Source organism: Trachypithecus francoisi, unplaced genomic scaffold (assembly GCF_009764315.1).
Source record: "Trachypithecus francoisi isolate TF-2019V2 unplaced genomic scaffold, Tfra_2.0 Lachesis_group17, whole genome shotgun sequence".
NCBI classification, from domain to species: Eukaryota; Metazoa; Chordata; class Mammalia; order Primates; family Cercopithecidae; genus Trachypithecus; species Trachypithecus francoisi.
Genome location: NW_022681462.1, coordinates 62,591,000 through 62,617,117, shown reverse-complemented (window position 1 = coordinate 62,617,117; position 26,118 = coordinate 62,591,000). Strand labels below are relative to the sequence as shown.

The window sequence follows — 26,118 nt, the reverse complement described above, 5'->3', positions numbered from 1 at the left end:
TGCTGAAGAGAAAACAGATGTCAGTGACTAGTTCTCAGCCTGCAACATTCAGTCCACTTTATGATTCTCTTCCACAGGCATAATGAGACAGAGGGATGCCTCCCTGCCTGACAGGGCCAGTTTTATGCACATGGAATATAAATAGCTGTCTCTATCACATGATTCTAGAACTGGTGTCAGTAAACTTTCTATAAAGGTCCAGATAGTAAATGTTTTAGGTTTTTTAGGCCACGTGCAATTTCTGTTACAACTACTTAACTCCGCCACTGAGGCATGAAAGCCACCATAGACAATGTATAAATGATGGGGATGGCTGCATTCCAGTAAAACTTTATGGACACTGAAATGTGCATTTCATATAATTTTCACATGTCACAAAATGTTATTCTTCTACTGATTTTTTTCAAGTATTTAAAAATATAAACACCATTCTTGACTTGTGGATTATACAAAACAGGTGTTGGGCAAGGTTTGGCTCACAGGTTTGAAGGACCAAAGAGGTTTCTCAGTCCCAAATATTGTCCCCACAGAGACCTGGATTTCCAACTTCCACCATCAGTTTCACCATCAGTACTCCATTCCTTTCTTCTCTTCTCTTCTCTTTTGTCAGACAGATCTTGCTGTACTGCCCTCTGTTGCCCTGGCTGGAGCGCAGTGGCACAATCATAGCTCACTGTAGCCTTGAACACCTTGGCTCAAGCGATTCTCCTGCCTCAGTCTCCTGAGTAGCTGGGACTACAGGCACACTCCACTACTCCTGGCTGGTGCTCATTCCTTTTGGGTTTCACTCTACTTCTCCAGAGTCCTCTTTATAAGAAGCAGGCATCCTGGGAGGAGGATGATTAGAAAGAAGCCTCGGTTCTCGGCTGGGCGCAGTGGCTCACACCTGTAATCCCAGCACTTTGGGAGACCGAGGTGGGTGGATGGATCACAAGGTCAGGAGTTCGAGACCAACCTGGCCAACATGGTGAAACCCCGTCTCTACTAAGAAAAATACCAAAATCAATTAGCCAGGCATAGTGGCGTGCACTTGTAATCCCAGCTACTTGGGAGGCTGAGGGGGGAGCATTGCTTGAACCCAGGAGGCGGAGGTTGCAGTGAGCCAAGATCACACCACTGCACTCCAGCCTGGGCGACAGAGCAAGACTTTGTCTCAAAAAAGAAAGAAAGAAAGAAGCCTCAGTTCTCTCCTCTGTGAAATGTCTTGCCTACTTCAAAGGCTATTAAAAGAAACAAGTGCAATCATACGTGTGAAAGTGAAAAGTGAACAGTAGCTGCAAATACATCACCCTAACTTCATTTTAGAACTTTATTATTAGATGTGTTAGAATGTAAGTGCCATGAGGGCAGGGCCTTTGTCTGTTTGGTTCACTGTTAAGTTCACTATTAAGTGTCTGAGACAAGGAACTGAGTTGCATAAATACTCTCTATAAATACTAGTTGAGTGGATGAATGACTTTCCCCTCTAATTTGAAAGATTGGAGCCACTATAAGAGATAGTTGGGGCAGTGAAGGCAAGGGGTGGTGGGTGAGTGGGCAGAGGTGACAAAGATAAAGCAATTGCTTAACTGATGTTCCTGCAAGCCCTGGCCTGGGAGGTGCTGAAGTCTGCTGATGCTCTCAGAAATCAGTGGGCTTGTAAGAGGCAGGACACAGGGTATGCCAGTGCCCACGGAGCCTGGGAAGGGAGTCAGGAAAGACCCGGGAGTTGCACACGGCACCCGGAGAAGTGGCACCAAGGCCCGATGGATTCACCCGATCCATTTCCGTGGAGTGGTGCAGTCTCTGCCAAGAAAAACTTTAGGACTTGACAAGATTTGGCAAGTCCCTGAAACATGAATTTGTGCAGTGTAAAGTTACATGGGCCTTTTGGGAGATGGGGCTTATCCAAGAGACAGTGGAAAAGTGTGCTTGGGATGTCAAAACCCACTCTTCCTGCAGAAAAGTGCCAAGGAAAGGGAAGGCTAAAAGAGGGCAGAGAATGAAGACACACCGTCCCCATCCCCCTAAACTGGCCACACATTTTTCTGAGTCAGACACATCATAAAATGCTATAGGACTGAATGAATGCTATGAATGTGTATATTTTATTAAAAATAACCAGGGTTCCTCACTGCAACCACAGTGAAAAATACCAACCAGGATGCTTACTGAATGGAAAAGTTCTTGCAGATAAACTGTCCCAGTAAAGGACTCCAGCCTTGATTGCTCACCCTGAGTTTTCCTTACGTCCTTATGCAGAAAAGAATCACGACCAGCCATCCCCCTGGCTGCTCACAAATCTGATCCTCATCTCTTGTATATGGACTTTATATATATATTTATTTATTTGATAGAGTCTTGCCCAGGCTAGGGTACAGTGGCATGATATCAGCTTACTGCAACCTCCACCTCCTGGACTCAAGCGATCCTCCCACCTCGGCCTCCCAATGTGTTGGGATTATAGGCATGAGCTACCACACCTGGCCGCCTATTGATGTTGAAATCTGACTTGATGATTTCCCAAACTTATACAAGGATAGACCAGATCAGCCACTCTTTTTCTGGTAGATAAGTCAAGTGGGGGCCAAGCAAGACCTTCCAGATGTTGCTGGGGGGTGAGGTTTCCACACACCTGGTCCAGGATCCCCTGCATGGGGAGGAAGGAGGAACCGCTAGGGCAAACTGAGCTCTCCATATGACCTAGAGTCTGGACCTGCAACAGAAGAGATCAACATTTGGGGCCAACATAAAAATCACGAAACTTTAGGGAATGCCTGTGATGCATTGTGGAGACATAAGCTTCAGGTTTCTTCCTTGATATACCCACAGCAGCATGGCAGAGAAGCTAAGAGTCCACTAGACTCAGGATCATATCCTGGACCTTGATCTTATTAGCTATTTCACTTGGGACATTACAGTGCCTCACTGTGGCTTGATTTCATCAGCTGTAGAGTGGGGGTGAGATTTACCTCATTGACTTATGAGCATTGATTGAAATAAAATGTGTAATGCAACTAGTACAGTACCTGGCATATAGGAGGTATGTGATAAATAGTATTTGCTGTTATTTTTAACTGCAATTTAATAAAACAATTTCCTTTTGCTCTCAATTAGCAAGGCTTCAACTCCCCGTTGCCCAGCCTCCAGGAAGAGGAGGCCCTCCTATGCCTCCTGACATCCCATTGCCTACTTCTCAAACTTGTCTGCTGAAGTTCTCTCATGGAGATGACAGCAAGCAGGTGCCCAGTTGAGTATGGCTCAAAGTGGCCCTCCAGTCTCATGAAATTGTTTTGAAGTCTCAGCTTTAATTTAGATATGCTTGTTAACTTTGCATTTCACTCCATAAAATCTTTTGATATATTAAATCTTATCAGTTTGTTCTCCCAGAATTTTTGAGTGACTTCAAGGTTCTGTGAAGACAAATGTTCCCCTTAAACACATATCCCTGTTGGAGAATCTCACACTAACATCACCTCTGCCTGCGGCAGGTCAGTAGGTTTGAGGAGAGAGGCTTCAAGTTAGACCATCAAGGATGACTTCATGGAAATGGTGAGGCCTGGTCTGGCCTAGTAGGATATGGACTCATGGGAAGAAGGAATAAATGTCTTGAGCAGAGGTCTGGAGGTGGAGAACACAAATGAAACTCCCAAAGAACCATGAAGAAACTCGGTTCTGGAAACCAAGAACTAAGATTCCTTCTCAGCTGAAAGTCACTAATCTTTGTGTCTCACTCCAGTAAAACCCAATCCCACAGGAGTCAGAGTTGCATTCCAAGGCCATCAGTCACCTTCAGCAGCCACGCAGTCCCGTCTGTCTTCTCACTCACTCTGTACATGTTTTTCACCTGGACAGGAGCCCCTGTACAAGCGTGGCTGGCGCCAGGCATTGCTCTCCAGCCTCCCTCAGGACTCACGGTCATTAAGACATTTCTCATAATGAGCACATAGGCCCCAACTCACCCAGCCCTCCCTGCCCATCTCAGCAGCCAGCCTTCAAGTTTCACCCTCCACCATCCCAGGCCAGGCACCCACTCACTGTGGGAATTGTCCTTGCTTTCCTCCCTCTCCCCTTCCTTCCTCTGTGAAGCTTCCTTCCTGGAAGATTTTTTTATTTTATTTTATTTTATTTTTTTATAATTATAAGACAATGTAATTGTAATACATTGCCATTTTAATCCCATGTTTTACATCACAATTACACAGATCTTCAGCTATTCAGTTTTAGAGAAGAATAAAAAAATCTTGCCTGAAATCAACCATGTCATGCCCCAAATTCTCAACTATGCATTCTGCATTTGTCACTAAGAATAAAACACTTAGTCTTTAAATTTATATTAAAATATATATATTATATTATTATATTAAATGGATAAAGTTTCCAAATCATGTGTATGTGGGTTTCTTTTATTTTTTTTATTTATTTATTTTTTTTATTTTTTATCTTTTATTTTTTTTTTATTATACTTTAAGTTCTAGGGTACATGTGCATGACGTTTATATCATGTATAACTCCCCAATGCAATCCCTCCCTCTCCCCCCTCCCCATGATAGGCCCCAGTGTGTGATGTTCCCCTTCCCGAGTCCAAGTGATCTCATTGTTCAGTTCCCACCTATGAGTGAGAACATGTGGTGTTTGGTTTCTCTTCTTGTGATAGTTTGCTAAGAATGATGGTTTCCAGCTGCATCCATGTCCCTACAAAGGACGCAAACTCATCCTTTTTTATGGCTGCATAGTATTCCATGGTGTATATGTGCCACATTTTCTTAATCCAGTCTGTCACAGATGGACATTTGGGTTGATTCCAAGTCTTTGCTATTGTGAATAGTGCCGCAATAAACATACGTGTGCATGTGTCTTTGTAGTAGAGTAATTTATAATCCTTTGGGTATATACCCAGTAGTGGGATGGCTGGGTCATATGGTACATCTAGTTCTAGATCCTTGAGGAATCGCCATACTGTTTTCCATAATGGTTGAACTAGTTTACAATCCCACCAACAGTGTAAAAGTGTTCCTATTTCTCCACATCCTCTCCAACACCTGTTGTTTCCTGACTTCTTAATGATTGCCATTCTAACTGGTGTGAGATGGTATCTCATTGTGGTTTTGATTTGCATTTCTCTGATGGCGAGTGATGATGAGCATTTTTTCATGTGTCTGTTGGCTGTATGGATGTCTTCTTTTGAGAAATGTCTGTTCATATCCTTCCCCACTTTTTGATGGGGTTGTTTGTTTTTTTCTTGTATATTTGTTTGAGTTCTTTGTAGATTCTGGATATTAGCCCTTTGTCAGATGAGTAGGTTGCAAAAATTTTTTCCCATTCTGTAGGTTGCCTGTTCACTCTGATGGTAGTTTCTTTAGCTGTGCAAAAGCTCTTTAGTTTAATTAGATCCCATGTGTCAATTTTTGCTTTTGCTGCCGTTGCTTTTGGTGTTTTAGACATGAAGTCCTTGCCCATGCCTATGTCCTGAATGGTACTACCTAGATTTTCTTCTAGGGTTTTTATGGTATTAGGTCTAACATTTAAGTCTCTAATCCATCTTGAATTAATTTTCGTATAAGGGGTAAGGAAAGGATCCAGTTTCAGCTTTCTACTTATGGCTAGCCAATTTTCCCAGCACCATTATTAAATAGGGAATCCTTTCCCCATTTCTTGTTTCTCTCAGGTTTGTCAAAGATCAGATGGCTGTGGATGTGTGGTATTATTTCTGAGGACTCTGTTCTGTTCCATTGGTCTATATCTCTGTTGTGGTACCAGTACCATGCTGTTTTGGTTACTGTAGCCTTGTAGTATAGTTTGAAGTCAGGTAGCGTGACGCCTCCAGCTTTGTCCTTTTGACTTAGGATTGTCTTGGCAATGCGGGCTCTTTTTTGGTTCCATATGAACTTTAAAGCCGTTTTTTCCAATTCTGTGAAGAAAGTCATTGGTAGCTTGATGGGGATGGCATTGAATCTATAAATCACCTTGGGCAGTATGGCCATTTTCACGATATTGATTCTTCCTATCCATGAGCATGGTATGTTCTTCCATTTGTTTGTGTCCTCTTTGATTTCACTGAGCAGTGGTTTGTAGTTCTCCTTGAAGAGGTCCTTGACATCCCTTGTAAGCTGGATTCCTAGGTATTTTATTCTCTTTGAAGCAATTGTGAATGGAAGTTCATTCCTGATTTGGCTCTCTGCTTGTCTGTTACTGGTGTATAAGAATGCTTGTGATTTTTGCACATTAATTTTGTATCCTGAGACTTTGCTGAAGTTGCTTATCAGCTTAAGGAGATTTTGGGCTGAGACGATGGGGTTTTCTAAATATACAATCATGTCATCTGCAAACAGGGACAATTTGACTTCTTCTTTTCCTAACTGGATACCCTTGATTTCTTTCTTGCCTGATTGCCCTAGCCAGAACTTCCAACACTATGTGAATAGGAGTGGTGAGAGAGGGCATCCCTGTCTTGTGCCAATTTTCAAAGGGAATTTTTCCAGTTTTTGCCCATTCAGTAGGATATTAGCTGTGGGTTTGTCATAAATAGCTCTTTTATTTTGAGGTACGTTCCATCAATACCGAATTTATTGAGCGTTTTTAGCATAAAGGGCTGTTGAATTTTGTCAAAAGCCTTTTCTGCATCTATTGAGATAATCATGTGGTTCTTGTCTTTGGTTCTGTTTATATGCTGGATTACGTTTATTGATTTGCGAATGTTGAACCAGCCTTGCATCCCAGGGATGAAGCCCACTTGATCATGGTGGATAAGCTTTTTGATGTGCTGCTGAATCCGGTTTGCCAGTATTTTATTGAGGATTTTTGCATCGATGTTCATCAGGGATATTGGTCTAAAATTCTCTTTTTTTGTTGTGTCTCTGCCAGGCTTTGGTATCAGGATGATGTTGGCCTCATAAAAAGAGTTAGGGAGGATTCCCTCTTTTTCGATTGATTGAAATAGTTTCAGAAGGAATGGTACCAGCTCCTCCTTATACCTCTGGTAGAATTCAGCTGTGAATCCATCTGGTCCTGGACTTTTTTTGGTGGGTAGGCTATTAATTGTTGCCTCAATTTCAGAGCCTGCTATTGGTCTATTCAGGGATTCAACTTCTTCCTGGTTTAGTCTTGGGAGAGTGTAAGTGTCCAGGAAATTATCCATTTCTTCTAGATTTTCTAGTTGATTTGCGTAGAGGCATTTATAGTATTCTCTGATGGTTGTTTGTATTTCTGTGGGGTCGGTGGTGATATCCCCTTTATCATTTTTTATTGCGTCTATTTGATTCCTCTCTCTTTTCTTCTTTATTAGTCTAGCTAGCGGTCTGTCAATTTTGTTGATCTTTTCAAAAAACCAACTCCTGGATTCATTGATTTTTTGGAGGGTTTTTTGTGTCTCTATCTCCTTCAGTTCTGCTCTGATCTTAGTTATTTCTTGCCTTCTGCTAGCTTTTGAATGTGTTTGCTCTTGCCTCTCTAGTTCTTTTAATTGTGATGTTAGAGTGTCAATTTTAGATCTCTCCTGCTTTCTCTTGTGGGCATTTAGTGCTATAAATTTCCCTCTACACACTGCTTTAAATGTGTCCCAGAGATTCTGGTATGTTGTATCTTTGTTCTCATTGGTTTCAAAGAACATCTTTATTTCTGCTTTCATTTCGTTATGTACCCAGTAGTCATTCAGGAGCAGGTTGTTCAGTTTCCATGTAGTTGAGCGGTTTTGATTGAGTTTCTTAGTCCTGAGTTCTAGTTTGATTGCACTGTGGTCTGAGAGACAGTTTGTTATAATTTCTGTTCTTGTACATTTGCTGAGGAGTGCTTTACTTCCAATTATGTGGTCAATTTTGGAATAAGTGCGATGTGGTGCTGAGAAGAATGTATATTCTGTTGATTTGGGGTGGAGAGTTCTATAGATGTCTATTAGGTCCGCTTGGTGCAGAGATGAGTTCAATTCCTGGATATCCTTGTTAACTTTCTGTCTCGTTGATCTGTCTAATGTTGACAGTGGAGTGCTGAAGTCTCCCATTATTATTGTATGGGAGTCTAAGTCTCTTTGTAGGTCTCTAAGGACTTGCTTTATGAATCTGGGTGCTCCTGTATTGGGTGCATATATATTAGGAGAGTTAGCTCTTCCTGTTGAATTGATCCCTTTACCATTATGTAATGGCCTTCTTTGTCTCTTTTGATCTTTGATGGTTTAAAGTCTGTTTTATCAGAGACTAGGATTGCAACCCCTGCTTTTTTTGTTCTCCATTTGCTTGGTAGATCTTCCTCCATCCCTTTATTTTGAGCCTATGTATGTCTCTGCATGTGAGATGGGTCTCCTGAATACAGCAGACTGATGGGTCTTGACTCTTTATCCAGTTTGCCAGTCTGTGTCTTTTAATTGGAGCATTTAGTCCATTGACATTTAAGGTTAATATTGTTATGTGTGAACTTGATCCTGTCATTATGATATTAACTGGTTATTTTGCTCGTTAGTTGATGCAGTTTCTTCCTATCCTCGATGGTCTTTACATTTTGGCATGTTTTTGCAATGGCTGGTACGGTTGTTCCTTTCCATGTTTAGGGCTTCTTCAGGGTCTCTTGTAAGGCAGGCCTGGTGGTGAGAAAATCTCTAAGCATTTGCTTATCTGTAAAGGATTTTATTGTCCTTCACTGATGAAGCTTAGTTTGGCTGGATATGAAATTCTCGGTTGAAAATTCTTTTCTTTAAGAACGTTGAATATGGCCCCCACTCTCTTCTGGCTTGTAGAGTTTCTGCCGAGAGGTCTGCTGTTATTCTGATGGGCTTCCCTTTGTGGGTAACCCGACCTTTCTCTCTGGCTGCCCTTAAGATTTTTTCCTTCATTTCAACTTTGGTGAATCTGGCAATGATGTGTCTTGGAGTTGCTCTTCTGGAGGAGTATCTTTGTGGCGTTCTCTGTATTTCCTGAATTTGAATGTTGGCCTGCCCTACTAGGTTGGGGAAGTCTCCTGGATGATATCCTGAAGAGTGTTTTCCAACTTGGTTCCATTTTCCCCCTCACTTTCAGGCACCCCAATCAGACGTAGATTTGGTCTTTTTACATAATCCCATACTTCTTGCAGGCTTTGTTCATTTCTTTTTCTTCTTTTTTCTTTTGGTTTCTCTTCTCGCTTCATTTCATTCATTTGATCCTCAATCGCTGATACTCTTTCTTCCAGTTGATCGAGTCGGTTACTGAAGCTTGTGCATTTGTCACGTATTTCTCGTGTCATGGTTTTCATCTCTGTCATTTCGTTTATGATCTTCTCTGCATTAATTAGTCTAGCTGTCAATTCTTCCACTCTTTTTTCAAGATTTTTAGTTTCTTTGCGCTGGGTACGTAATTCCTCCTTTAGCTCTGAGAGGTTTGATGGACTGAAGCCTTCTTCTCTCATCTCGTCAAAGTCATTCTCTGACCAGCTTTGATCCGTTGCTGGCGATGGGCTGCGCTCCTTTGCAGGGGGAGATGCGCTCTTATTTTTTGAATTTCCAGCTTTTCTGCCCTGCTTCTTCCCCATCTTTGTGGTTTTATCTGTCTCTGGACTTTGATGATGGTGACGTACTGATGGGGTTTTGGTATAGGTGTCCTTCCTGTTTGCTAGTTTTCCGTCTGACAGTCAGAAGGACTGTCTGTTGGTCTGTTGGAGATTGCTTGAGGTCCACTCCAGACCCTGTTTGCTCTGGGTATCAGCAGCAGAGGTTGCCGAAGATAGAATATTGCTGAACAGCGAGTGTACCTGTCTGATTCTTTCTTTGGAAGTTTCCTCTCAGGGGTGACACACCCTGTGAGGTGTGGGGTGTCAGACTGCCCCTAGTGGGGGATGTCTTCCAGCTAGGCTACTCAGGGGTCAGGGACCCACCTGAGCAGGCAGTCTGTCCGTTCTCAGATCTCAACCTCCGCGTTAGGAGATCCACGCCTCTCCCCAAAGCTGTCAGACAGAGTCGTTCGCGTCTGCACTGGCCCCCGCTCTTTCCCCTAATGGACTGCAGCTGTGCGCTGTCTGCAGAGGTAGAGTCGACAGAGACAGGCAGGCTTCCTTGAGCTGCTGTGAGCTCCACCCAGTTCGAGCTTCCCAGCGGCTTTGTTTACCTACTTAAGCCTCAGCAATGGCGGGCGCCCCTCCCCCAGCCTCGCTGCTGCCTTGCGGATAGATCGCCGCAGACGGCTGTGTTAGCAGTGAGGGAGGCTCCGTGGGCGTGGGACCCTCCCGGCCAGGTGTGGGATATATTCTCCTGGTGTGCCTGTTTCCTTAAAGCGCAGTATTGGGGTGGGAGTTACCCGATTTTCCAGGTGTTGTGTGTCTCAGTTCCCCTGGCTAGGAAAAGGGATTTCCTTCCCCTTGCGCTTCCAGGTGAGGCGATGCCTCGCCCTGCTGCAGCTCACGCTGGTCAGGCTGCAGCAGCTGACCAGCACCGATTGTCCGGCACTCCCTAGAGAGATGACCCCAGTACCTCAGTTGAAAATGCAGAAATCACCGGTCTTCTGTGTCGCTCGCGCTGGGAGTTGGAGACTGGAGCTGTTCCTATTCGGCCATCTTCCCTGGAAGTTTTAAGGAGAGGTCAGAGCCACAGGGAGGCTGAATTCTGATGCTCCATAAATTGAGACTGAATTATCCTACATAAGACTGCCTCAGCACGCTCAGCTAACTTGCTTCTCTTCACCAGACCACTTCCGTTTTGCTCTTCCCATTTTAGCTGTCTTCCTCCAGGATCCTGTGGAGTCATCCAGGAAGCACAGTGAGGGGCAGTCAGTTGGAGGACCTAACAGTGCCTTCTGCCCCTGGCACATTCGCCACAGAAGAAGACTGCTCTGGGACTCACCAGTATGGGATGGTGCTGTGGCAGCAGTCTCCTTGGAGCTCACTGGATCCTTAGAATTATTTTGTGATGCTTGTTCTGCGTCTTGAAATGACGACCTGTGCCTCTGGGACTCAGCTGCAAGGAAGACAAGTGGAAAGCAAGTGGACATGTTTTTCTGTGTATCCCAAAACAGGTAGCAGTGTCTTTGCAGGTGAGAGCCTTCTTTCCACTTGTTCCCTACAGTGCTGAGCATATTATAGGTCTTAATAATACTTGATGAAAGATGTAGAGGTTTCCAGCCAACATGTTTAGATATCTATCCCTCTTCCCCACATACACCGACATGGAGTATCGATTCTTTAATTTGGAAAGAGAAGTTGCAATAGGGCAACATATAATGGTATTATAGGCTAGGCAATCAGATGAAACGTGGAGAACAAACTTAGGTGGTCTAAATATTACAGCCTAACTCTCCATCTGTAAAATGGAGATAAAACTCCCTAAATAATAGGCATGCAGTGAAACAATTTAGCAAAGGTGAACATTTGGCAAAGGGTGCATCGAAGATTCCTCGTAGTAGTCATTTGCTTCTTTCTCACTTTGGTTGGTCATCAAATTTGAGTTGGTAAAAGTAAAATGGCTCCGTTGGAAGCTAGGAGAGAAAGATATATCCACTTAAGACAGTAGGAAGTCAATTCATGAAATTAACTCTTCCTCGATGTGGCCCTGAGGGAAAAATATGAAGAGCTCACAGGAGTATTTGGCTACACCATGATAGCTGTTTCTCTGAATGTTCAGTCCATGCTCTGCCTTCTGGGGTTGTGAGATGGCTCCTCATAGTGCCATCCCCAAGCCACACCTGAGTATCTCAGCAGTCATGAGTTCTAGGCTGGACAGACCCCGGGGCTGCTGATGCCAGGAAGGCCTTTCTTGGGCTCGGGCCTTCTTTGCCCCACCCTGGCTTGCTAACAGGCAGCACCCAAGCCTTAAGTTAATAGGAGACAAAGAGTGGCTTCAAAAGTCTCCTTAGGGCTTTGGGGAGGAATTTGGAGATGCCCGAAGCAGGTACAGGAAGAACACATCCCATGCATCACTGCCTCTTGTCAGTAAGGTGGGTCATGGTGGATGGTACCCATGGTACAGTCCTTTCTCCACTCTGGCAGAGGCTAAGATGCTGCCTCTTGATCAGAGAATAAGCACTTAAGGCAATCGTAACCAATGCCAGCATTCTCTATCCGCATGGACTGTGCAGACCTGACCATGGCTGAGAGCATTTAATTTTCCAAACTAAACTGGGTAGAATTTGTTTAATATCTGTTTAGCTTCAACAGTCCCATTGAACATCAAGAACAAGTCAAAAGACCAGTGAGGTTTTGACTAAACTGGATTTGTTTTTGTTTTGTTTTACTGCTGTAAGGAGAGGGCAAACACTACAGAATTCTATAGAATGAAACCACTTTCTTAGTGAAATTGCCTTAATTTAGGCAGCAATTTCTTTCAGAAAGTTATTAAATCAGCAGAATGTGTCCCAGAGGCAGGCAGACAGGAGGAATAGGTAAAAAGTTTAAGTCATCTGCTTGGATCACACAGCACAGGAAAGCCAAAGGAAAGAAGAAAAACAACTTCTTCTACAATCGGAATTTGTTCTCATTCCTGGTTCACAATTCTTTCTGGAAAAGATGTGTGTGTGTGTGTGTGTGTGTGTGTGTGTGTATATATATATATGTGTGTGTATGTATATATATTTTTGAGACAGAGTCTCGCTCTGTTGCCCAGGCTGGAGTGCAGTGGCACAATCTTGGTTCACGGCAAGCTCCACCTCCCAGGTTCACACCATTCTCCTGCCTCAGCCTCCCGAGTAGCTAGGACTACAGGCACCCGCCACCACACCTGGCTAATTTTTTGTACTTTTAGTAGAGACAGGGTTTCACCGTGTTACCCAGGATGGTCTCGATCTCTTGACCTCGTGATCCACCCGCCTTGGCCTCCCAAAGTGCTGGGATTATAGGTGTGAGCCACTGCTCCCAGCTGGTATATATTTTTTATGTAAAACTTTTTCAAATTTGGTCTCCAAATTTAACCTAAGACAAGGCTGTACCGGTCTTGGAGGTGAAGGTCATACATATCAACCAAAAGGCTTCCTACTGTAAAATTCTCTCTGATCATCCTCTAAGGTCCTATGTCTCTGGCTGTCCACTGCGGCTGCAGTGCTGTCCATAGCTGGAGCATTACCGCCACTAGCTTCTTTGCTTCTGTTTCTGCTTCCAGACTGCCCAGAAAGGCTGGAGCAAATGTTATGACTGTGCAGACCAGGCTGTTGCAGAGCCGGCCTTCCATCTTCAGCTTCTCAATGCCCTATTATTCATTCCTGCCTGACTTTCTATTCCATGTCCTCCCTGCCTCAAATTTCCAAGCCACTTCTCTCTTCCCATCACCTTTGTCCCCACCCCTCACTCAGCACAGGATCTCATTGTTTCCTTCCCCAGGAGGCTGCCTGCACCCTCACACCCCTTGTGTTTACCTTAACTGTTCTCTGGTCTATCGTACCTTCTTCCTGCTGCTTTGCAAGCCCACCTGCTCCACCCCTTCCTGCCCCTCCCATGATCCTGCTCCATCAGAGTCCCCTCTTGGGTGCCTTTCAATCTCTCCTTCCTTATGATTCCTCTTTAAATATTGCTCAAGGGCCCATCACCCAAAGAAAACTTTCCATGCAGTCATCACAGTGAAAATTCTTTAAAGCCAGGTGCAAAATCTTTCTGCCTCTACTTCCCACACCCTGCTCAGCTTCTCCTTTATTGCCCAACCCAACTGCCTCACGATCTCCCCTTCTTGGGTCTCCTTGAAGCATCAGAAATACCTTCCAGCCTTTCTTCTTGGAACTTCCCTCCCTTTTCCTCATGGCCCATCTCCTACTAACCCTGCCATTCTGTGTTGTCTGTTGCACTGACTCCCCTAGATGTGGGCATTCCTCAGAGTTCTGCTTTCCTTCTGTTTTGTTCCATTTATCTGTTTACTATTCCCTGGATAGTCCTTCTGACAGTCACCACCACCAACTCCAACTCCATGTGTCCAGTTGGAACTAGTGTTTTCTTTTCCCTTTCCCCAAATCCACTTCTCTCTCAGAGTTCCCAGTCTCTGTCCTGTCCATGGTCACCTTCTCAGGCACCCTGAAGAGAGCAGACTACTTGATGGCACTTCCCTTCCTCCCACCACACCTGACTGGCTGCCCCTGACCTCTACAGTTTCCCCAGCACCCATCCCCTCCCTCCAGGAACACTGCCTTTGCCTTGCCAGTCCTCCTCTCTGACCTGGGTTACTGAAATAGCCTCTGGTCCACCTGCATCTAATATCATCCCTTCTCAGCTTGTCCTTTTTATGGCTTACAGGTTCAATTACGAATATATAGCTTGGGTTGTATCACCACTCACTCCATCCACAAGTCTCCAACATTTTAAGGGTTATCTCCGGTTTGCACATCAAACCATCTAAAAACTCCTAATTCCACTTTTCACCCCCACCAACACACTCACACACACACACATACACCCCACACACACCCCGCAGGTGCTTAACTTTCTCCTCCCTTAATTTGGGACCACTCATCATTCCCCAGATACAATTTTTTACTTTTATTCCTTCGTGTTTTGCTGGTTGCTTGCCTTGGAACATTATCCTCCCCTTTTGAAATCCTATTTGGCTTGTAAGGCTCACCGCTTTCATGAAGCTTTCTCCTGTTCCTCCTGGCACAGCACACTTCTTCCTCCTCTGAAGTCAAGTAGCATTTTGCCTGTCTCTCCATCACAGGACTTATTTCATCCTTGTCTTTTTTATGCCTGTATCCTGAAACAGCCTGGCAATATGGCTCTTATTATTATTTGATAGTGGCAACTTATTATTTGCTGAATGAATGATGGATGAATGTGAGAAGTGAAATTATTATTTGCTGAAGGAATGAATGAAGTACTCCACTGTTTTATGGGTGTAGTAACTATGATAACTTTCATGGTATGCTGAGTGGTAGATCACAGCACTTTCACATATTAATAGCTCAGTTTTATCAGGAGCACAGCCAAGACCCTGCCAAGGCCCACAGAGCAGCCCTCCCAGCTTCTCTTCCCCACTGCTGTCCATTCTTCTTCCTGGGGCATGGACCTCTCTGCCCCTTTACTCTGGATAAGATTAAGTCTTGACTTTTATTCATCTTCAGTCGTTTAAAAGAGGAACTTTGCCCCCTTCACAGGGCTGCTGTGAAGTTGTCTGTTAGCCCTAACACTTGTTCCCCCACTTCTTTGCCCTCTACCCTGGCCAAGATTTCCCCTCCTACCATTCAGATATTAGCTGAAATGGTTTGGATCTGTGTCCCCACCAAATCTCATGTCAAATTGTAATCCTCAGTGTTGGAGCTGGGGCCTGGTGGGAGGTGATTGGATCATGGGGGCGGCTTCACCATCCTCTTGGTGCTGTTCTCATGATAGTGAGTGAGTTCTCACAAGACTTGGCTGTTTGAAAGTGTGCAGCACCTCCCCGCTCACTCTGTCTTGCTCCTGCTCCCACCATGTGGAAGCCTCACTCCCCCTTCACCTTTTGACATGATTGGAAACTTCCTGAGGTCTCCCCAGAGGCAGAAGCTGCTCTGCTTTCCGTACAGCCTGCAGAACCATGAGTCAATGAAACCTCTTTTCTTTATAAATTACCCAGTCTCAGGTATTTCTTTATAGCAGTGCAAGAACAGACTAACACACCAGCTAATCCAAGTTCTTTTCCTTTCTCCCTCTCATGATGGGCTTTCCTTGCCCATCATGTACACCTAAGTGGAGATCTCAGTCCCTATGTCTGCTTCCCAAGGACTTCTGCATCCAAGCTTCTTTTTGAATGATAAAATGAAAGGCATCGTCTCCTAGGAAAGGCAATTCAGGACTTAGGAAATGGGCAGGGGAGTTCTGAGGGAGTGAAGATCCTTCCTCCTGCTCCTTGAATGCCATAAGCAACTATCTCTCTCCTTTATCTTGCCCTGCAATAAATTCAGGGAGGCCAGGACCACACAGAAGCCCTTCCCCTAAATACCGTCCTAAAAGCAGCAAGAGGGAGACATGCGGAGGGGAGGACAGCCTGTGATTCTGGCCCGTCCCACGGGTGAGTCAGCACTCATGTGGTCAGCCCTCTGGCTCTTCTCCCCCAGCCTAGGGAGAAAATGCTGAGTCTCACACCTTGTGGGCAGCCATGGAACCAGAGGCTCCCCTGCTGCTCTCCATCTCCCCATGCCCCAGTCAGCTCCGGTCCTCGTACCCACTTCTTGGCCTTTGATGAGAGGGCCTCGCAGGCTCCAGACAGCCGCCACCCTGGGAAGCCATCCCTCTAGCGGTCAGACAAAACGCAGGCTTCCAGGTAAGGGGCAGAGAAAGAGCCAAGAGTCTTGTGTCTCCCGTCTGTACCTGTGCAAGCCTGAGCAGGAGACACAGGGCCCCCTTCCTGGGCTGCGGGCAGAAGTGGAGCCAGCCAAGACCACAACCCGCCCATCCAGGTTTCCATTCATGAACCTTCTACAGGCTCAAGGCTGGAAGTTCGCCTTCTTTGCTGTGGCTTGAAGTGGTTTACGCAGACCGAGTCCAGATATGTAATAGCTGTTCGCTATTTTCTATGAGAAGATTTATTCAAAAATAAATTTAGCTAAGGGGGGAGGAAAGTTAAAAAAAAAAAAAAAAAGGAAAACAGAAGGACAGATTTTCTTATTGACTCGCTGCCAGGGATTGAAACATGGAGGCTGGCCTTCCTTTTGGAGAAGAGAGACAGCTGCAACATTTCACGGTGTAAAGTCAGCGAATTTCCACAGGCCCGCCAGCCAGGGACCACAAAATGGTTTCAAACAACGGCTCGCTTCATGCTATTTGTGTGTGTGCGCGCGCATGTGTGCGTGAGTGTGTGTGTTTAGAAAAAGGCAAGGGTGGGGGGTGGGCAAAGGGGAAGCTAAAAAGTGTCCTCGCCCGGCCGGAGTGGGCAGGGGCGGAGTGAGCAGATTAATGAAAATGTTTCGCTGGCATGAGGGGTTTGATTGCCCCACTGCAAAATTGCTTGCAGATTCAAAAACAGCATGTTTCATTTCAAACTCATTCTCTTGCCATACATTAGCACTTGTCAATGTAACCATTAAGCACAGGCAGTGCAGAAATTTAATTACAAAACCATTTATTTTATTGAAAGAAAAATAAACCCAAGCTACCTCAAATGCATTAGGTAGGTTCAAAACATGTTCAGCTGATAACACCCAAGGGTAGGGAGGCTGCTGCAGGAATAAATGCGTCTTTCATGTGCGGTGGGGACTCGATATTAGAAACAGCTGCCTCTAGGTCCTCTTTATTTAAGTTCAATTAGGAATTAAAAAACAACCGAATTAATGAAGGGACTTTTTATATCTGCAGTCACTTGTCTGTGGCATTCATTCTTCTCTTCCCAATTCACCTCCCCTTTTAAGTATTTGGATTAAAAATGCTAATTAGTCAAAGTGAACTTTTTATGAAATAGATCCCCCTCTCCACCCACTCTCCATCCCATCTCAGGCTTGTCTTTTGTTCTCCTAATGGGAGATTATGCAAGGCCTATCGTATTAAAGGAAATCACAAAAATGTGCTAAACACATCAAAAAGTCTCCAGTCTGTATCTTATTTATGCCTTCTTCCCTCTCCCCCATGTACGTCTTCCACACAGTTGGAAAGCCGGCAGCGTAAGGCTCTCTGGTGAAATACTAGATTTGGGTCGAGCGGCGGGCTGATGTCATGCTGGAGACCGCCTCTCCTGAGCACTAATGGGCTGCCAGTAACAAGTCTGTTTTACTGTTCTTCTGGAAAGGAAAGAAAAAAGAGTTATAACCTTCGTGGTTTGGACTGATTTGTCAATTTAAAGTGCTTTTTTTTTTTTTTTTTTCTGTCTGAGATATCTACCCACAATTTCTTACAGACATCTCCTCATGCAGTCCCCTCAGAGGAAGAATCTGGAAAGGGAAGATTGGTTGTTTTTTCTAACTTTCCTATCAAGTATACAAACCTCTAAAATTTCAGAGAGGCATCTGTATTAGTTCATTCTCATGCTGCTGATAAAGTCTATCCGAGACTGGGCAATTTAAGAGGTTTAATACACTTACAGTTCCATGTGGCTGGGGTGGGTCTCACAATCATGGCGGAAGGTGAAAGTCATGCTTCACATGGTGGCAGACAAGAGAAGATAGCTTGTGTAGGGAAACTTCCTTGGAAAACCATCAGATCTTGTGAGACTTACTATCACAAGAACAGCACAGGAAAGACCCGCCCCCATGATTCGTTTATCTCCCATCAGGTCCCTCCCACAACACATGGGAATTATGGGAGCGACAAGATGGGATTTGGGAGGGGACACAGAGCCAAACCATATCAGCATCATTGGATCATTTGCATGGTGGGAGGTGGGGAGTGGGAGGCAGATAGGCACAGAGGGGGCTCTTTTCCTGCAAGTTCATTTTTAGGTCTTGTAACTACACTGATGTGCAGTAGCAGACCTTTGTGACATTGACTCAGTGATGGTTCTGCCTCTGTCACTACTGTCCAGTGTGAGACCTAAGGAGGGCTTCCTGGCCTGTTTCAGAAGGGCTTCCAGAGCTCTGTTGCCCCTTGCAAGACCACTGCCAATGCTTTCTGGGGCTACCCATATTGTCGTCTAAACTGCTCTGAGACCCACCAGGTACAAAGCCAGGCAGCTTGGAAATTCGCTGGAGAGGCATGGCTGCCTCTGACCCCAGCTACCTTGATCTGCCCTTAACACATACTCGACATGCCAAAGACCCAGGGAACCCGAGGCAGGGAGAATACATTCAGAAAGAGAAATTCACCATTCCAGGGAGTAACCCTTTACCAATAGATTGTAGATAAGCACTTGCCTGGAGAAGAGAAAGGAGGGCAGAAGGAAGCGGGAGGAAGGAGTTAGTCATATTTTAATATTCTAAGACTTGGCATCTAACATGAGCCCTGCAAACCAAGGAGGCAGCAGGGTAGAGTGGGCCTCTGTGGTGTTACCACAAGTGCACCCAGCAGAGAAAATAGCAATATACTGCAAACATTCCCTGAGGGGTTCAAGAAGGTGACACCCTACTCTGACCCAGCCATGGAGAGATGCTTTTCTAAAACCATGTGTAAGAAAGAGCAAAGGGTTGGGCGGGGATGGGGGGCAGTAGGGCGGGGGTATGTGGGAAGAGAGGGCTGGATTGTTTAATGCACCGTTATTGAAGGAATTTCCACTCGGGTACGTATGTGCTGTAGACTTTCTGAACATCACATCTCACTCAATAAAAGTGCACGCCAACACCACGTGCTCTGTTTATGTCTCTCCCTATCCAGTGCACTGGATGGATGGATGAAGGCACTCTCCCAGGCTTCCAACTCTCGGTGAGTGTGCATTTTCTAATTACATTTCTCAGCCTGGGTTTCAGACAGGAGAGCTCAAAAAATGTATTCCAGTTTCACAAATAGCAACGATTTTTTAAAGAAAGCAACTCAATGATTCAAGAATGAGGTCTTTTCTCTTATTCTTGTCTTCAAGAGTAAGAAGGAAACTCCCAAGAAGCAGAATTGGTTTCCTCTCCCAGGAGTTGGGTTGTAGATGGAGCATGCAAGTTCTTCAAAATGATCCCGTGGCTTAGAAGCAGGAAGAGGGGAAGGTAGAATGAACTTGCATCCAAGGGGCCTCCTAGAGAGTGTGGAATCCTGAATTGTGCATAACAGAGTGTGCCTGGGAAACAGGAGACCTGGATGTCCACCCAAAGCATCATTTTAACAGGCAAAGCTACTCCTTCTCTCTAAGGAGCTACAAAACCCATAGCAAGATCACGTGGCAACTAGGGCCACCTGCTTCAAATAGGGTTTTCTCTCCCGCTTTGATCCTTTACCCCCACTCATTTCCCTTCTCTGTGACACACAGAGTAGATAACACCACCTTAGCATTGAGTTTTAACCATTTATTCACATATATTTGTTGAGTACTATATTCTGGGCATTATACTAGGCATTGGGGATTTAATGAAGAACAGGACAGACAAAGTTCTTGCCATTGTCATTTAAATCCCAGTAAGGGAGGTAGACATGAATCAGGTAAACAAATAAATGAAACGGCCACAAATTGTTAATGCTTTGAATGGAATAAATTGAGCATTAGAATGGGCTTTAATGGGAAGATTTGTCTGAGGAGAAGAGTTATGCTAGATCTAAAGGCAGAGAAGGAGTCAGCCCCATGCAGAGCTGGGAGGAAAGTGGCAACAGTGACAGATGCCACAGGCAACACAAAGCTCTAATACCCATGAGAGTGTGGCCTGATTGGGATCAGCCAGAAGGCTGTTGTGACTAAGTGTGATGAGTGAGCTTGGGCAGTGGCACGGACACAGAACATCCTACATGTAGTGGGAAGCCACTGAATGGATTTTAACAATGGATGAGCATATTCTGATTTATGTCTTAAGAAGGTGATTTTCTGCAAATATGGAAATGAACTGGAGGTGGGCAAAGGTAATAACAGGGAGGCCCTTCAGAGGGTATTGCAGCCAAAGTGAGAGATGGTGGCCAGAATTGGACTGGTGGTGAGTGTTCTGCTTCTTTTTGTTTCATGTAGATTGATTTTTTTTTTAAGGCAGTTTGAGAGTTCTTTGAGAACAAAGAGCTTATTTTATTCTTCACAGGAGAAAGAAGGAGCAACACTCCTCACCATCAGAACCTTCATATGATGCAACAAGAACATACTTCTTCTGTGCTTAGTCTTCAGTGCAGGGCAGCCTGACACAGGCTATTCTTCTGGCCGCCTATGCCATCACTGCCCTTGTGGGGGACATGAGCATCATGTCCCCCAAATACTTCCTTTTTCTCCCTCTTCCCAAACCATGACAGGCCTTTCCCAGAGCCCTTCTACCTAGAGTGTTCTTCTTTCTTTATGGCAAAGCCTGGTTTTTCTTGCTATCTAAATTGTCTAATAAAATACCAACTCTCTGAAGGCTTTCCCTGACTCCCTGGCGTAGTGGCAACAAAGTACACCTCTGTGCTCCCATGGTGCTTTGTTCATGTCTAGAGTTTTGCACCTGCTCACACCATGTTGTACACTCTGCTTGAGTGTCTATCTCCTAACCAGATCCCTAGCCCGTGGTTACAAACTCATTGCCAAATCTCAGCCTTTTCTTTAAAGAGGAGTCAAGATGACGATAGATTTTGAATGTTCTTAGAAATCATGTTACTACATGGTTAATATTAATAAATCTTATCATTATAAACTTCTATTGTACTTTTTTTTATTATACTTTAAGTTCTAGGGTACATGTGCATAACGTGCAGGTTTGTTACATATGTATACTTATGCCATGTTGGTGTGCTGCACCCATCAACTCGTCAGCACCCATCAATTCATCATTTATATCATGTATAACTCCCCAATGCAATCCCTCCCTCCTCCCCCCTCCCCATGATAGGCCCCAGTGTGTGATGTTCCCCTTCCCCAGTCCAAGTGATCTCATTGTTCAGTTCCCACCTATGAGTGAGAACATGCGGTGTTTGGTTTTCTCTTCTTGTGATAGTTTGCTAAGAATGATGGTTTCCAGCTGCATCCATGTCCCTACAAAGGACGCAGTCTCATCCTTTTTGATGGCTGCATAGTATTCCATGGTGTATATATGCCACATTTTCTTAATCCAGTCTGTCACAGATGGACATTTGGGTTGATTCCAAGTCTTTGCTATTGTGAATAGTGCCGCAATAAACATACGTGTGCATGTGTCTTTGTAGTAGAGTAATTTATAATCCTTTGGGTATATACCCAGTAGTGGGATGGCTGGGTCATATGGTAAATCTAGTTCTAGATCCTTGAGGAATTGCCATACTGTTTTCCATAATGGTTGAACTAGTTTACAATCCTACCAACAGTGTAAAAGTGTTCCTATTTCTCCACATCCTCTCCAACACCTGTTGTTTCCTGACTTCTTAATGATTGCCATTCTAACTGGTGTGAGATGGTATCTCATTGTGGTTTTGATTTGCATTTCTCTGATGGCCAGTGATGATGAGCATTTTTTCATGTGTCTGTTGGCTGTATGGATGTCTTCTTTTGAGAAATGTCTGTTCATATCCTTTCCCCACTTTTTGATGGGGTTGTTTTTTTCTTGTATATTTGTTTGAGTTCTTTGTAGATTCTGGATATTAGCCCTTTGTCAGATGAGTAGGTTGCAAAAATTTTCTCCCATTCTGTAGGTTGCCTGTTCACTCTGATGGTAGTTTCTTTTGCTGTGCAAAAGCTCTTTAGTTTAATGAGATCCCATTTGTCAATTTTGGCTTTTGCTGCTGTTGCTTTTGGTGTTTTAGACATGAAGTCCTTGCCCATGCCTATGTCCTGAATGGTACTACCTAGATTTTCTTCTAGGGTTTTTATGGTATTAGGTCTAACATTTAAGTCTCTAATCCATCTTGAATAATTTTCGTATAAGGGTAAGGAAAGGATCCAGTTTCAGCTTTCTACTTATGGCTAGCCAATTTTCCCAGCACCATTTATTAAATAGGGAATCCTTTCCCCATTTCTTGTTTCTCTCAGGTTTGTCAAAGATCAGATGGCTGTGGATGTGTGGTATTATTTCTGAGGACTCTGTTCTGTTCCATTGGTCTATATCTCTGTTGTGGTACCAGTACCATGCTGTTTTGGTTACTGTAGCCTTGTAGTATAGTTTGAAGTCAGGTAGCGTGACGCCTCCAGCTTTGTCCTTTTGACTTAGGATTGTCTTGGCAATGCGGGCTCTTTTTTGGTTCCATATGAACTTTAAAGCCGTTTTTTTCCAATTCTGTGAAGAAAGTCATTGGTAGCTTGATGGGGATGGCATTGAATCTGTAAATAACCTTGGCAGTATGGCCATTTTCACGATATTGATTCTTCCTATCCATGAGCATGGTATGTTCTTCCATTTGTTTGTGTCCTCTTTTATTTCACTGAGCAGTGGTTTGTAGTTCTTGAAGAGGTCCTTTACATCTCTTGTAAGCTGGATTCCTAGGTATTTTATTCTCTTTGAAGCAATTGTGAATGGAAGTTCATTCCTGATTTGGCTCTCTGCTTGTCTGTTACTGTTGTATAAGAATGCTTGTGATTTTTGCACATTAAATTTGTATCCTGAGACTTTGCTGAAGTTGCTTATCAGCTTAAGGAGATTTTGGGCTGAGACGATGGGGTTTTCTAAATATACAATCATGTCATCTGCAAACAGGACAATTTGACTTCTTCTTTTCTAACTGGATACCCTTGATTTCTTTCTCTTGCCTGATTGCCCTAGCCAGAACTTCCAACACTATGTTGAATAGGAGTGGTGAGAGAGGGCATCCCTGTCTTGTGCCAGTTTTCAAAGGGAATTTTTCCAGTTTTTGCCCATTCAGTAGGATATTAGCTGTGGGTTTGTCATAAATAGCTCTTATTATTTTGAGGTACGTTCCATCAATACCGAATTTATTGAGCGTTTTTAGCATAAAGGGCTGTTGAATTTTGTCAAAAGCCTTTTCTGCATCTATTGAGATAATCATGTGGTTCTTGTCTTTGGTTCTGTTTATATGCTGGATTACGTTTATTGATTTGCGAATGTTGAACCAGCCTTGCATCCCAGGGATGAAGCCCACTTGATCATGGTGGATAAGCTTTTTGATGTGCTGCTGAATCCGGTTTGCCAGTATTTTATTGAGAATTTTTGCATCGATGTTCATCAGGGATATGGTCTAAAATTCTCTTTTTTTGTTGTGTCTCTGCCAGGCTTTGGTATCAGGATGATGTTGGCCTCATAAAAGAGTTAGGGAGGATTCCCTCTTTTCTATTGATTGGAATAGTTTCAGAAGGAATGGTACCAGCTCCTCCTTGTACCTCTGGTAGAATTCAGCTGTGAATCCATCTGGTCCTGGACTTTTTTCGTGGGTAGGCTATTAATTGTTGCCTCAATTTCAGAGCCTGCTATTGGTCTATTCAGGGATTCAACTTCTTCCTGGTTTAGTGTTGGGAGAGTGTATGTGTCCAGGAATTGATCCATTTCTTCTAGGTTTTCTAGTTGATTTGCGTAGAGGCATTTATAGTATTCTCTGATGGTTGTTTGTATTTCTGTGGGGTCAGTGGTGATATCCCCTTTATCATTTTTTATTGCGTCTATTTGATTCCTCTCTCTTTTCTTCTTTATTAGTCTTGCTAGCGGTCTGTCAATTTGTTGATCTTTTCAAAAAACCAACTCCTGGATTCATTGATTTTTTGGAGGGTTTTTGTGTCTCTATCTCCTTCAGTTCTGCTCTGATCTTAGTTATTTCTTGCCTTCTGCTAGCTTTTGAATGTGTTTGCTCTTGCCACTCTAGTTCTTTTAATTGTGATGTTAGAGTGTCAATTTTAGATCTCTCCTGCTTTCTCTTGTGGGCATTTAGTGCTATAAATTTCCCTCTACACACTGCTTTAAATGTGTCCCAGAGATTCTGGTATGTTGTATCTTTGTTCTCATTGGTTTCAAAGAACATCTTTATTTCTGCTTTCATTTCGTTATGTACCCAGTAGTCATTCAGGAGCAGGTTGTTCAGTTTCCATGTAGTTGAGCGGTTTCGATTGAGTTTCTTAGTCCTGAGTTCTAGTTTGATTGCACTGTGGTCTGAGAGACAGTTTGTTATAATTCTGTTCTTGTACATTTGCTGAGGAGTGCTTTACTTCCAATTATGTGGTCAATTTTGGAATAAGTGCGATGTGGTGCTGAGAAGAATGTATATTCTGCTGATTTGGGGTGGAGAGTTCTATAGATGTCTATTAGGTCCGCTTGGTGCAGAGATGAGTTCAATTCCTGGATATCCTTGTTAACTTTCTGTCTCGTTGATCTGTCTAATGTTGACAGTGGAGTGCTGAAGTCTCCCATTACTATTGTATGGGAGTCTAAGTCTCTTTGTAGGTCTAAGGACTTGCTTTATGAATCTGGGTGCTCCTGTATTGGGTGCATATATATTTAGGAGTTAGCTCTTCCTGTTGAATTGATCCCTTTACCATTATGTAATGGCCTTCTTTGTCTCTTTTGATCTTTGATGGTTTAAAGTCTGTTTTATCAGAGACTAGGATTGCAACCCCTGCTTTTTTTGTTCTCCATTTGCTTGGTAGATCTTCCTCCATCCCTTTATTTTGAGCCTATGTATGTCTCTGCATGTGAGATGGGTCTCCTGAATACAGCAGACTGATGGGTCTTGACTCTTTATCCAGTTTGCCAGTCTGTGTCTTTTAATTGGAGCATTTAGTCCATTGACATTTAAGGTTAATATTGTTATGTGTGAACTTGATCCTGTCATTATGATATTAACTGGTTATTTTGCTCGTTAGTTGATGCAGTTTCTTCCTATCCTCGATGGTCTTTACATTTTGGCATGTTTTTGCAATGGCTGGTACCGGTTGTTCCTTTCCATGTTTAGGGCTTCCTTCAGGGTCTCTTGTAAGGCAGGCCTGGTGGTGACAAAATCTCTAAGCATTTGCTTATCTGTAAAGGATTTTTTTTCTCTTCACTTATGAACTTAGTTTGGCTGGATATGAAATTCTGGGTTGAAAATTCTTTTCTTTGAGAACGTTGAATATTGGCCCCCACTCTCTTCTGGCTTGTAGAGTTTCTGCCGAGAGATCTGCTGTTAGTCTGATGGGCTTCCCTTTGTGGGTACCCGACCTTTCTCTCTGGCTGCCCTTAAGATTTTTTCCTTCATTTCAACTTTGGTGAATCTGGCAATGATGTGTCTTGGAGTTGCTCTTCTGGAGGAGTATCTTTGTGGCGTTCTCTGTATTTCCTGAATTTGAATGTTGGCCTGCCCTACTAGGTTGGGGAAGTTCTCCTGGATGATATCCTGAAGAGTGTTTTCCAACTTGGTTCCATTTTCCCCCTCACTTTCAGGCACCCCAATCAGACGTAGATTTGGTCTTTTACATAATCCCATACTTCTTGCAGGCTTTGTTCATTTCTTTTTTCTTCTTTTTTCTTTTGTTTCTCTTCTCGCTTCATTTCATTCATTTGATCCTCAATCGCTGATACTCTTTCTTCCAGTTGATCGAGTCGGTTACTGAAGCTTGTGCATTTGTCACGTATTTCTCGTGTCATGGTTTTCATCTCTGTCATTTCGTTTATGATCTTCTCTGCATTAATTAGTCTAGCTGTCAATTCTTCACACTTTTTTCAAGATTTTTAGTTTCTTTGCGCTGGGTACGTAATTCCTCCTTTAGCTCTGAGAAGTTTGATGGACTGAAGCCTTCTTCTCTCATCTCGTCAAAGTCATTCTCTGACCAGCTTTGATCCATTGCTGGCGATGGGCTGCGCTCCTTTGCAGGGGGAGATGCGCTCTTATTTTTTG

At 43.8% G+C, this 26,118-nt stretch overlaps 2 long non-coding RNA genes across 2 annotated transcripts in view; one reads left to right on the top strand and one right to left on the bottom strand.

Moving 5' to 3' along the window:
* The window catches only part of LOC117062368, a 102,218-nt gene that overhangs the window by 6,611 nt on the left and 69,489 nt on the right, over positions 1-26,118 (bottom strand). Inside the window, exons 2-4 of the long non-coding RNA XR_004428335.1 lie at positions 17,446-17,591; positions 16,189-16,391; positions 14,468-14,596 (exon numbers count right to left, since the gene is read on the bottom strand). This is a non-coding gene — a long non-coding RNA (uncharacterized LOC117062368). The remainder of the gene's footprint in view (positions 1-14,467; positions 14,597-16,188; positions 16,392-17,445; positions 17,592-26,118) is intronic.
* LOC117062367 lies at positions 10,695-20,760 on the top strand. The gene is made up of 4 exons (XR_004428334.1): positions 10,695-10,967; positions 19,117-19,164; positions 20,232-20,348; positions 20,448-20,760. It is a non-coding gene; the product is annotated as an uncharacterized LOC117062367 (long non-coding RNA).